The sequence below is a fragment of the Nicotiana attenuata genome, chromosome 2, assembly GCF_001879085.1.
Source record: "Nicotiana attenuata strain UT chromosome 2, NIATTr2, whole genome shotgun sequence".
In the NCBI taxonomy this organism is placed as follows: Eukaryota; Viridiplantae; Streptophyta; class Magnoliopsida; order Solanales; family Solanaceae; genus Nicotiana; species Nicotiana attenuata.
The window spans coordinates 68364018-68374706 of record NC_031990.1 but is presented as its reverse complement, the minus strand read 5'-3'; the positions used below and the strand labels follow the sequence as shown (position 1 = coordinate 68374706).

Below are 10689 nucleotides of genomic sequence, written 5' to 3'. Positions count from 1 at the left end.
GTTTACTTGTGTTTCCCTTGCCGGGACTTCTATTACCGTTTGTCTATCCCCTCGCCCCATTGGTTGTGATTGTTGCTTGGGTGAGGAAGAGTGATAAAGCACGAAGGTTGATGCCGTGCACGAATTGTGTTAAGAATATATTAATGCACGAAGGAACATTCCGTGCCATGTTTTGATTACTAATGCACGAAGGAACATTCCGTGCCATGTTTGATTATTGATGCACGAAGGAACATTCCGTGCCATGTTTTGATTATTAATGCACGAAGGGACATTCCGTGCCATGTTCTGAGACTAATGCACGAAGGGTCATTCCGTACCATGACATGAGTGTTTATGTGAAGAAAAGCACGAAGGTTGATGCCGTGCACTTTATATGATTGTTTGGGTGAGAATGAGAGTAAAAACACGAAGGATGGTGCCGTGCAATTGTTGATTTCCTACTTTCGTTGATATTGTAGCTGTACCGTTCCATCCCTTATTTATTGATTTTGTATTCTAAACTGTTACAGCCCCTACAGCATGCTCCCCTCCCCCTTGACTGGTTATTTTCTGTATACCTTTATATTGCATACATATATATTGAACTGCACAGGTTTGTTTGGTAGTCCGGTCTAGTCTCGTCACTACTTCGTCGGGGTTAGGCCATCCGGTCTAGCCTCGTCACTACTTCGCCGGGGTTAGGCCAGGCACTTACCAGCACATGGGGTCGGTTGTACTGATGCTACACTCTGTGCATCTTTTTGCACAGATCACGGTGCCGGAGCAGCTTTTGGACAGCAATAGTAGATTTGGGAGCTAAATTCAGTCCGGAGACACCGAGGTAGCCTTGCTGACGTCCGCAGGCCCGAAGTTTCTTCTATCTTTACTTTAGTTTGTTATCCTTTGTACCGGAACAAGCAAAACTATGTTTTTATTCAGACATTGTATTTAGCATTCTCTAGACGTTCGTGAGTTTGTGACTCCAGTTCTTGGGTAGAGTTGTATTGAACTTCCGCATTGCTTTCAGTTTATTTATATTTAAGACTTCCGCTTTTCTATTAAATGTTTCATTGTTTTCAATGATGTCGAGGCTTGTTAAAAGAGATAATAAATAATTGGCTTGCCTAGCTCCTAATAGTAGGTGCCATCACGACTCCCGAGGGTGGGAAATCCGAGTCTTGACAAGTTGGTATCAGAGCACTAGGTTACATAGGTCTCACAACTCACGGACAAACTCGGTAGAGTCTGAGGGATCGGTACGGAGACGTCTGTATTTATCCCCCAGAGGCTACAGAGTTAGGAAAATCTCACTTTTGTTCTTTCTTGTCGTGCGATTCTGTTTCTCAAATACTGATTGTCTCTCTACTATCTCCTTTCGCAAATGGCGAGAACACGTGCTTCCTCTTCTACCGCGCAGCAGCCCGAGCCCCCAACAGCAGCTCCTACGAGGGGCAGAGGGCGAGGCCGAGGCCTTGCCAGAGGCCGAGGCAGGGGCAGAGCTCAGCCCCGAGCAGCAGTCCCAGAGGTGGAGCCTCATGTTGATTATGACGAGGAGGTTCCAGCCCCAGCAGCTTCGGTGGGCCCAGCTCAGGTCCCAGAGGGGTTTATAGCCACCCCAGTTCTTCAGGACGCTTTGGTCAGGTTGGTAGGCTTTATGGAGAGCGTCTCTCAAGCGGGTTTGCTTCCAGTAGCACCAGCCACTTCTCAGGCTGGAGGAGGAGTTCAGACTCCTGCTACACGTACTCCGAAGCAGATAGCTCCCCAGGCTCAGGTTCCAGTGGTTCAGCTGTGGCTGTCCAGCCGGGTATTATGACTCAGACCGGCGATGGAGCTGCTATGTCCGCAGATGCTTTGTGGAGACTGGATAGGTTCACCAAGCTCTTCACCACCACATTCAGCGATGCTTCTTCAGAGGACCCCCAGGATTTCTTATATAGCTGCCATGAGGTTCTTCGGACTATGGGTATTGCGGAGACCAATGGGGTCGACTTCGCCACCTTTCGTCTATCTGGATCCGCCAAGACTTGGTGGAGGGACTATTGTTTTGCCAGACCAGCAGGGTCGCCATCTCTGACTTGGGACCAGTTTGCAGAGTTGTTCTTGGAGAAGTTTCTCCCCGTTACTCAGCGAGATGCTCTTCGCAGGCAGTTTGAGCGCCTTCAGCAGGGCTCTATGACAGTCACACAGTATGAGACCCGGTCGCCAAGCCATTGTTATACTCCCCACCGAGAGAGAGAGGGTGCGCAGGTTTATTGAGGGATTTATTTAGCCGATCCGTCTCCAGATGGCTATGGGAGCCGGAGTGAGATTTCTTTTCAGGAGGCGGCCAATGCGGCCCGTAGAGTTGAGATGGCTCTTGCACGGGGAGGTGGTCATGGGTCAGATAAGAGGCCCCGTCATGCAGGTAGATTCAGTGGTACCTCGTTTGGAGGTAGAGATTCTTATGGTAGAGGCCATCCTCCGAGGCCCTTTCAGTCAGCTCTCCAGGTCTCTCATGGTACTTCAGGCGGTAGTGGTTCTCAGCCGCATTATTCTCATCAGCAGTCTTGCAGTGCACCACCAGCTCCCATCAGTGCACCGCCACTTCAGAGTTTTCGGGGAGGACATTCAGGTCGATAGGGTCAGCAGTCTCAGCAGCCGAGGGCTTGTTACGGTTGTGGTGACCTGAGTCACATTGTCAGATTTTGCCCTCGAGCTTCGGGTAGTTCCCAGCAGTAGGGTCCTCGCCCCATGATTTAGGCACCAGGTGATCCACCGGCCGCCCAGCCAGCTAGAGGCGGGGGTAGAGGTCATAGAGGTGGAGGTAGGGATCATAGAGGTGGAGCTCGGACCGCCAGAGGTAGAGGCCAGGCAGTAGCCGACCGTTCCAGGGATGTGGTTCAGGGAGGTGGGGCCCAGCCCCAGTGTTATGCTCTTCCAGCCAGGCCAGAGGCTGAGTCTTCAGATGCAGTTATTACAGGTACTATTCTGGTCTGGGATAGGGATGCTTCAGTGCTATTTGACCCTGGGTCCACGTATTCGTATGTGTCATCCTATTTTGCACCATACTTGGTCATGCCTAGTGATGCTTTGAGTATTCCTGTTTATGTATCTACACCGGTGGGTGATTCTATAGTGGTCGACCGAGTGCATCGTTCCTGTGTGGTAGTGTTTGAGGGTCTTGAGACCCGTGTTGATTTATTGCTCTTAGATATGGTGGATTTCGACGTTATATTAGGGATGGATTGGTTGTCCCCGTATCATGCTATCTTGGATTGTCACGCCAAGACCGTGACCTTGGCTTTGCCAGACTTGTCCCGTTTGGAGTGGAGAGGGACCCCAGGTCATGCCACTCGCAGTGTTATCTCATATGTGAAGGCTCGACGTATGGTCAAGAAGGGGTGTTTGGCCTATTTGGCCTATGTTCGTGATTCCAGTGCTGAGGTTCCTCCTATAGATTCTGTGCCTGTTGTCCGGGAGTTTCCAGATGTTTTCCCCTCAGACCTGCCGGGTATGCCACCCGACAGGGACATTGACTTCTGTATTGATTTAGGTCCGGGCACCCAGCCCATTTCCATTCCGCCGTATCGCATGGCCCCGCCAGAGTTGAAAGGTTAAAGGAGCAGTTGTAGGGTTTGCTTGAGAAGGGTTTTATTAGACCCAGCGTTTCGCCTTGGGGTGCGCCGGTGTTATTTGTGAAGAAAAAGGATGGTTCGATGAGGATGTGTATTGATTACCGGCAGTTGAACAAGGTAACGGAAAAGAACAAGTATCCACTGCCGAGGATTGACGATTTGTTCGACCAGCTTCAAGGTGCGAAGGTGTTTTCAAAGATAGACTTGAGATCTGGCTACCACCAGTTGAGGATTAGAGCATCCGATGTCCCTAAGACAGCATTCCGCACTCGGTATGTGCATTATGAGTTTTTAGTCATGTCATTTGGGTTGACCAATGCCCCAGCAGCATTTATGGAGTTGATGAACCGAGTGTTCAGGCCTTATTTGGACTTGTTCGTGATAGTTTTCATTGATGATATTCTGATATACTCCCGCAGTCAGGAGGAGCACGAGCAACACCTCAGAGTGGTTCTTCAGATCTGAGGGATAGTCAGTTATATGCCAAGTTCTCCAAGTGTGAGTTCTGGCTTAGTTCAGTAGCATTTCTGGGTCACGTTGTATCAGCCGAGGGTATTCAGGTGGACCCGAAGAAGATTGAGGCAGTCAAGAGCTGGCCTAGACCAGCATCAGCTACAGAGATCCGGAGTTTCTAAGGTTAGCAGGCTATTACCGTCGGTTTGTATAGGGGTTTTCGTCTATTGCAGCCCCGATGTCACGACCCTAGTTCACCAACCGTGAACATGTCATGACGGCACCTGGTCCCCATGACCAAGTAAGCCTAACATTTGCGGAAATATAATAATTGCGGAAAAATAGAGGAAAATCAAATCAAATATCTAAAGGAAACTGTACTGAATGCCGCATGGCAAGTACAACTCAATATCACAAGCCTGAAACAATTCCCAGAACCCGGAAACTCACAAATCACAAGCTAAGGGATACATAAGAGGCTCTGACTCAAGAATATCTATACAAAGGAGAAATGCTGAAAGAGCTATACTTATTATAGAAAACTGGAAAGGGACTCCTCGGTCTGCGGACGTAGCAGATATACCTCGAAGTCTCTACCGATATGCCTCCTTCCAAGGCTGACATAACTGAGTGGGAGTACCTGTATCTGCACAACAAAAATGTGCAGAAGAGTAGCATGAGCACACCACGGCGGTACCCAGTAAGTATCAAGACTAACCTCGATGGAGTAGTGACGAGGAACAGTCAAGGCACCTACCGGTCAATAAACAGTATAATCATAGGAATAATGGAAATGACATATAAATATGTAAAGACTGCATGAATGACCAAGAATGCTACAATTCACAATAAGGGAAAAATACAACAAGTAACAACGAGAATATAATAAATGAGGATAGGAAATGACGGCAGAATCACAATCCAAATCCTAAGGCCACAATACAACAAGGGGGAAAACAAGTCAATAACTCATATCCTACAATGATGTTCACAAAGGTCTTATCCAACCCTTTCCACAATTTCACCAAGTCTCGGACAAACCACAACTCGCGAAGACCCAGCATCTGAAATCTAACAATTGGCATCCTATGCCCCATCAATCTCATGATCATACCGACAACTAACTGGCTAACTAGGGCCACTCTCACAAATATAATGGATAAACGAGGGCGTACCTCCACCCTTAGCAAAATCAGGAGGCATTCACCTCTAATAGGGGTGTTCAGCTACGTGTATGCTTGTACAAATGTTTATAACAAAATTCTACCAGCTAGTAAACATGAAAAGGAGAACGGACTGCACGTGCGATATTTCCTCACAACTTCCAAGCGATAAAGCTCATACCGGTAAGCAACCCACAATCACATTATTAAACAAATAGGAATGCCTCCACAGGCCGTCACAATTCTCCACAATCATCCCCTGACATAGCCCACCTTATTTCGCCACGTGTGCAATTAATAACATAATAAGCACCGCCTTATTTCGCCACACGTGCATCACAATGTTCCCTCCCTATTCCGCCACATGCGCAACCCACATATAAGCATATAACATATCCCGCCTTATTATGCCGCATGTGCAAAACATCAATAACAACAACAGCATGGCAAAGACCTCGTGCAACCCTTCAAAATCAATCGCACGGCAGAAACCTCGTGCATCACAATATTCACAATCGCACGGCAGAAACCTCGTGCATCACAGTATCAACAACCGCACGGCAGAAACCTCGTGCATCACAATATTCTCAGCCGCACGGCAGAAACCTCGTGCATCACAATATCAACAACCGCACGGCAGAAACCTCGTGCATCACAATATCAACAAATGACAATATATACAGGAACAAAGCAAGATAATCAACTCAAGAGATTCCGTTCACCAAAAGACGGTACAACTAACGTACGAGGAAATAACTGTAACAGGGAAATACTAAGCGCAATAAGAACAACTCAACAAGGGAGAAATAATATGAAACAACTATTCCATAATACTCAGTTCTACAACAAGGAAGTTAACATGAATCAAATAATTACAATTAAGGAAGTATAAACCAAACATAGGATACCTAACTTCTTTCCAATTAAGACCAATTAATTACACGAGAGATAGAAATAATACTTTCCAGATAAAGACAAGCAGTTAGGAATGATAATGTGACTACAGAAGGGCAAATGTCTACAGTTAAACAAGTAAAAGTCATTTAGGCAACAAGAATAACCAAAAAGGGCAGATAAATTCCAAGTAAGTCGTGTAGAGGTGAAACTAATAACAGGGAACTCCATCGTATCAAGAACAACTTCATATTCGGTGATTACAAGGACCTAAGAGCCTAAAAGGGGCAATTTTTCCACAAATAAATCCGAGCACGCACTCGTCACCTCGCGTACAAGGAATACAATCAACAAAGAGGACTCAAATCCAAAGAGGAAGTCCCCCACACAAGGTTAGGCAAGATACTTACCTCGAACCAGCTAAAATCAACTAGCAACCACGTTCTTGCCACGAGTAATCGACTCCAAATGGCCCAAATCTATTCAATTAAATCACACATTGTAAATAACACCTCAAGCAACTGATTCTATTATTTAATTTAAAGCTAAGACACAAATTTAGGTAAAATAAGCAAAATGCCCCTCAGGCCAACGTGGTCAAAACCCGAGGTTTGAACCAAAATCCGGTTACCCATTCCCCCACGAACCCAAATATATGATTTGTGTCGAAATCGAACCTCAAATCGAGGTCCAAATCCCCAATTTTAGAAAAACCTAGGTTCTACCCCAAACCCCCAATTTCACCCATGAATTTCATTGATTTTAAGAGGAAAACATGTTAAATGATGCAAATGATTGAAGGAATTAAGTAAAAATCGACTTACAAATGATTTGGAAGAAGTTTTGCCCTTGAAAAATCGCCTATGGGGTTTGGGACTTGAAAGAATGGTGAAAAATGGTGGAAAATCGACCAAGTATAAATTTGCTGGGTCTCTGATGTCGCATTTGCAAACTGGGGTTCGCAATTGCGAACCCCGGCCAAGTTAGGGAATTGCGAGATACTTGTTCGCATTTGCAAACTATGAGAGAAACTGGGAGGTTCGCATTTGCGAACCATAAGGTCGCATTTGCGAAACCTGACCCATCGCATTTGCGATAACTTGAGGCCTGGCACATTCTCGCATTTGCGAGCTGGCTCTTCGCAATTGCGAGCCAGGCTTCGCATTTGCAAAGCCTGCAGGTCAGTTATAGCTGCAATTTTTCCCAAGGTTGAAAAGCACTCCGACACCTATCCAAAACTCACCCGAGCCCTCGGGGCTCCAAACCAAACATGCACACAACCTCAAAAACATCCTACGGACTTACTCGCGCGATCAAATCGCCAAATTAACAACATAAACATCGAATCAAGCCTCAAAACTCATGATTTCTTCCAAATTTCTTCATAAAATATCAAATTCCCATTTTAGGTCCGAAACACGTCAAACGATGTCCGGTTTAAACTAAACTTTACAGAAAGCGCTTAAACCATATATAAGACTTGTACCGGGTGCCGGAACTAAAATACGAGCCCGATACCATAGTCTTTTAATCAAATTTCATTTCCATTTTCCTTAATTATTTTGCAGAAAACAATTTCACACAAAAATTTATTTCTCAGACTTGGGACCTCGGAATTCGATCCCGGGCATACGCCCAAGTCCTATATTTTCCTACGGACCCTCCGGGACCGTCAAATCATGGGTCCGGGTCCGCTTACCCAAAATGTTGACCGAAGTCAAATTTATTCAATTTAATATCAAAATTTAGCATTTTTCTCACAGAATTCATATTTAAGCTTTCCGGCTATGCGCCCGGACTGCGCACGCAAATCGAGGCAACCCGGATGAGGTTTTCAAGGCCTCGGAAGTACAGAATGGGTAAGAAAACAAGTGATGACCCCTTTGGGTCGTCACATCCTCCACCACTTAAACATTCGTTTGTCTTCGAACGAGCATAGAGACATACCTGAAGTCCTCAAGTCACTGAGTGCGCACTTCCAACATACACCCGCGGGTGATCCCACGTCACCCCAATCCACTTAAGCTTGACGACACCATCTCAACTGAAATTTAACCTTTCTAGCAATACCAATAGGCCTTAAAGCCAGAATTCTCACCTTCCATCTGTTTTCAAAAGACCCGATCCTAAATCCATATCCGATATCAGTCTTAACTAGCTATTTCAATACAAGCCAACACACACAGGGTACAACCACACAACATGACACATCACACATAGGCCCACAATAGCAATACTTGCCTGAGATCAAATCCGTACCGGCCATAAGCCTCATATTCAACAGGAACTCTTTTTAAACCTCCACAACACTGGCGATGATACAATAACCACAAAACCCGCAAAACAAAACACCCGAATAACCAAATCTCAGCCAACACCAACGGGTACACACCCCACAAGCTAAAACTCAAGAAGCATAGAACGGAAATGACTGAATATGAGAAAGTAAACACATAAGGGAACTAACAAACAAATCAAACTAGCACAAATTCTTCTAAAACACAAATCGACAAAAACATCTAACAAGAAAGAATGAAAGCATATAAAAGACTCACAAGGATCTTATACTGATATAACTCTCACCGTAGTACACAGCCCGGTCTCAACATATCAAATCACCTGAAATCACGAGGGTCCCGCCCTCAACACTGAATCACAAGTAGGGCACACATAAACCCATCTAGAGACTCTCACTAGATCAATTCCGTCTACAAATTACAACACAGGCTGGCTCCCACAACGGTGGAGCATAGAAATCACAGCTCGTAACCAAGGATACTCAGTGATTACATCAAACCTACCGAAACAGACAACATGAATTTACTACTAGCCTCATAACTCTCGACAACAGCTAGAAACGGAGGATAGACACGGCTATCACTCATAAAACATACCAACGGGATAATCACATAAACATAGTGCAAATCATGAAATGCACCCATAATTGGAATCAACAAATAAGGGAGCTCACCCCGATAAGCAGAACTGTGATGAACTACAGATAGTGCCCCTATAACAAATCGAATCCGTACCTGAATGATATTCAACTGGCGCACCGGCCTGAAGCCTACTATATGAAACGCATCAACGAGCCGGGCCTCCCCCTCTTGGGCATCCCCTACCTGCCTAAATACCTCGCCGTGACACATCGGTTCGAAGTCTGGGACAATCTCTCACCAAGTGGCTAGTATCTCCACACTCAAAGCACCCTCTCTGCTGACGAGGCGGTGGGAACTGTGCAATACGGGTACTCCGAGACCCATGAGCACCTGAGTCACCATGTAGAGTATGAAGTGCGAACTGAACTAGCTGACCCGCAAAACCTCTACCATGACGCACCTTGCCTCCAAAATAAGGACCAGTATATCTCCTCGGTCTACGAGGGCTCCTCGCCTCCTCAAACTCTCTCTCCTGATCTCGTCTGCTCTGTCTCTCATGACCCTGCCTGTCCCCCTCTCTCTAGCATGCATACCCTCTATCCTCCTAGCAATGTTCACCACCTGCTGATACGGAATATCCATCTCCAATTCACGGTCCATGCTAGACCTGATGCTAAGAATAAGCCCCTCAATGAACCGACGAACCTTCTCGCGAATAGTAGAAACCAAGGCTGAGGCATGTCTAGCCAAACTGGTGTAACGGACAGCATACTCCGAGACGGTCATAGCACCCCGACGCAAATGCTCAAACTCCGCGTGCCATGCATCCCTGAGGCTCTGAGGAACAAACTCTCTCAGAAACATATCTGAAAACTGGGTCCAAGTCAGTGAAGCTGCCTCGTCTGGGCTGTCTAACTCATAGGTGCGCCACAATCATAGGCGGCTCCTCGAAGCTGAAAAGTAGTGAAAGAAACCCCGCTCAATCCAGAGATACCCATAGTACGGAGAATATGGTAACACTCATCAAGAAACCCCAAGGCATCGTCTGATGCTAATCCACTGAACACCGGAGGATCATACTTCTTGAACCTCTCTAGTCTCATCTGCTCCTGCTCGGAAGCCGCTGCCATGCCCTCGGGCTGAACTGGTGCCGCAGGCGGCTCAGGAATAATCTCTGGGACCTGCTCAACATGCGCTCGCTGCTCAGGAGTGCGGGCGGCGGGTGTCTGTGCTCCTCCCCCGGCATGGGATGTGGCTGCAGCAAGGGGAAGCAATCCTGCCTGAGCCAAAGTGGTGTACATACTCATAAACTATGCCAAAGTCTCCTGAAGGGTTGGAGTAGTAGTAGCAGTAGGCGTTTCAGGTGCCTGGACTCCGGCTGGATCTGCTGGTGGTACCTCAACGGCAGCTCACGCAGGTGCTCTCGCTGCACCACGTACGCGTCCTCGAACTCTACCCCGGCCCCAACCTCCGACGGCTGCAGCAGGGGGCGCGGGTGCCTGATCACCTTGGGTAGTACGTGTCCTCACCATCTGTGAGAGAGTAGAAGACAGAGGTTTAGGATTGTGGTTGTGAAAATCTCGCACGACAGGGAAATCAAATAAAGTGGAATTTTCCTAACGGTTACATAGCCTCTCGCAGATAAGCACAGACATCTCCGTACCGATCCACGAGACTCTAATAAACCGGCTTGTGATCTGTGAC

General features: G+C 46.8%; 1 pseudogene; it reads left to right on the top strand.

Moving 5' to 3' along the window:
• On the top strand, positions 3684-4102 carry LOC109223019 (annotated as a pseudogene).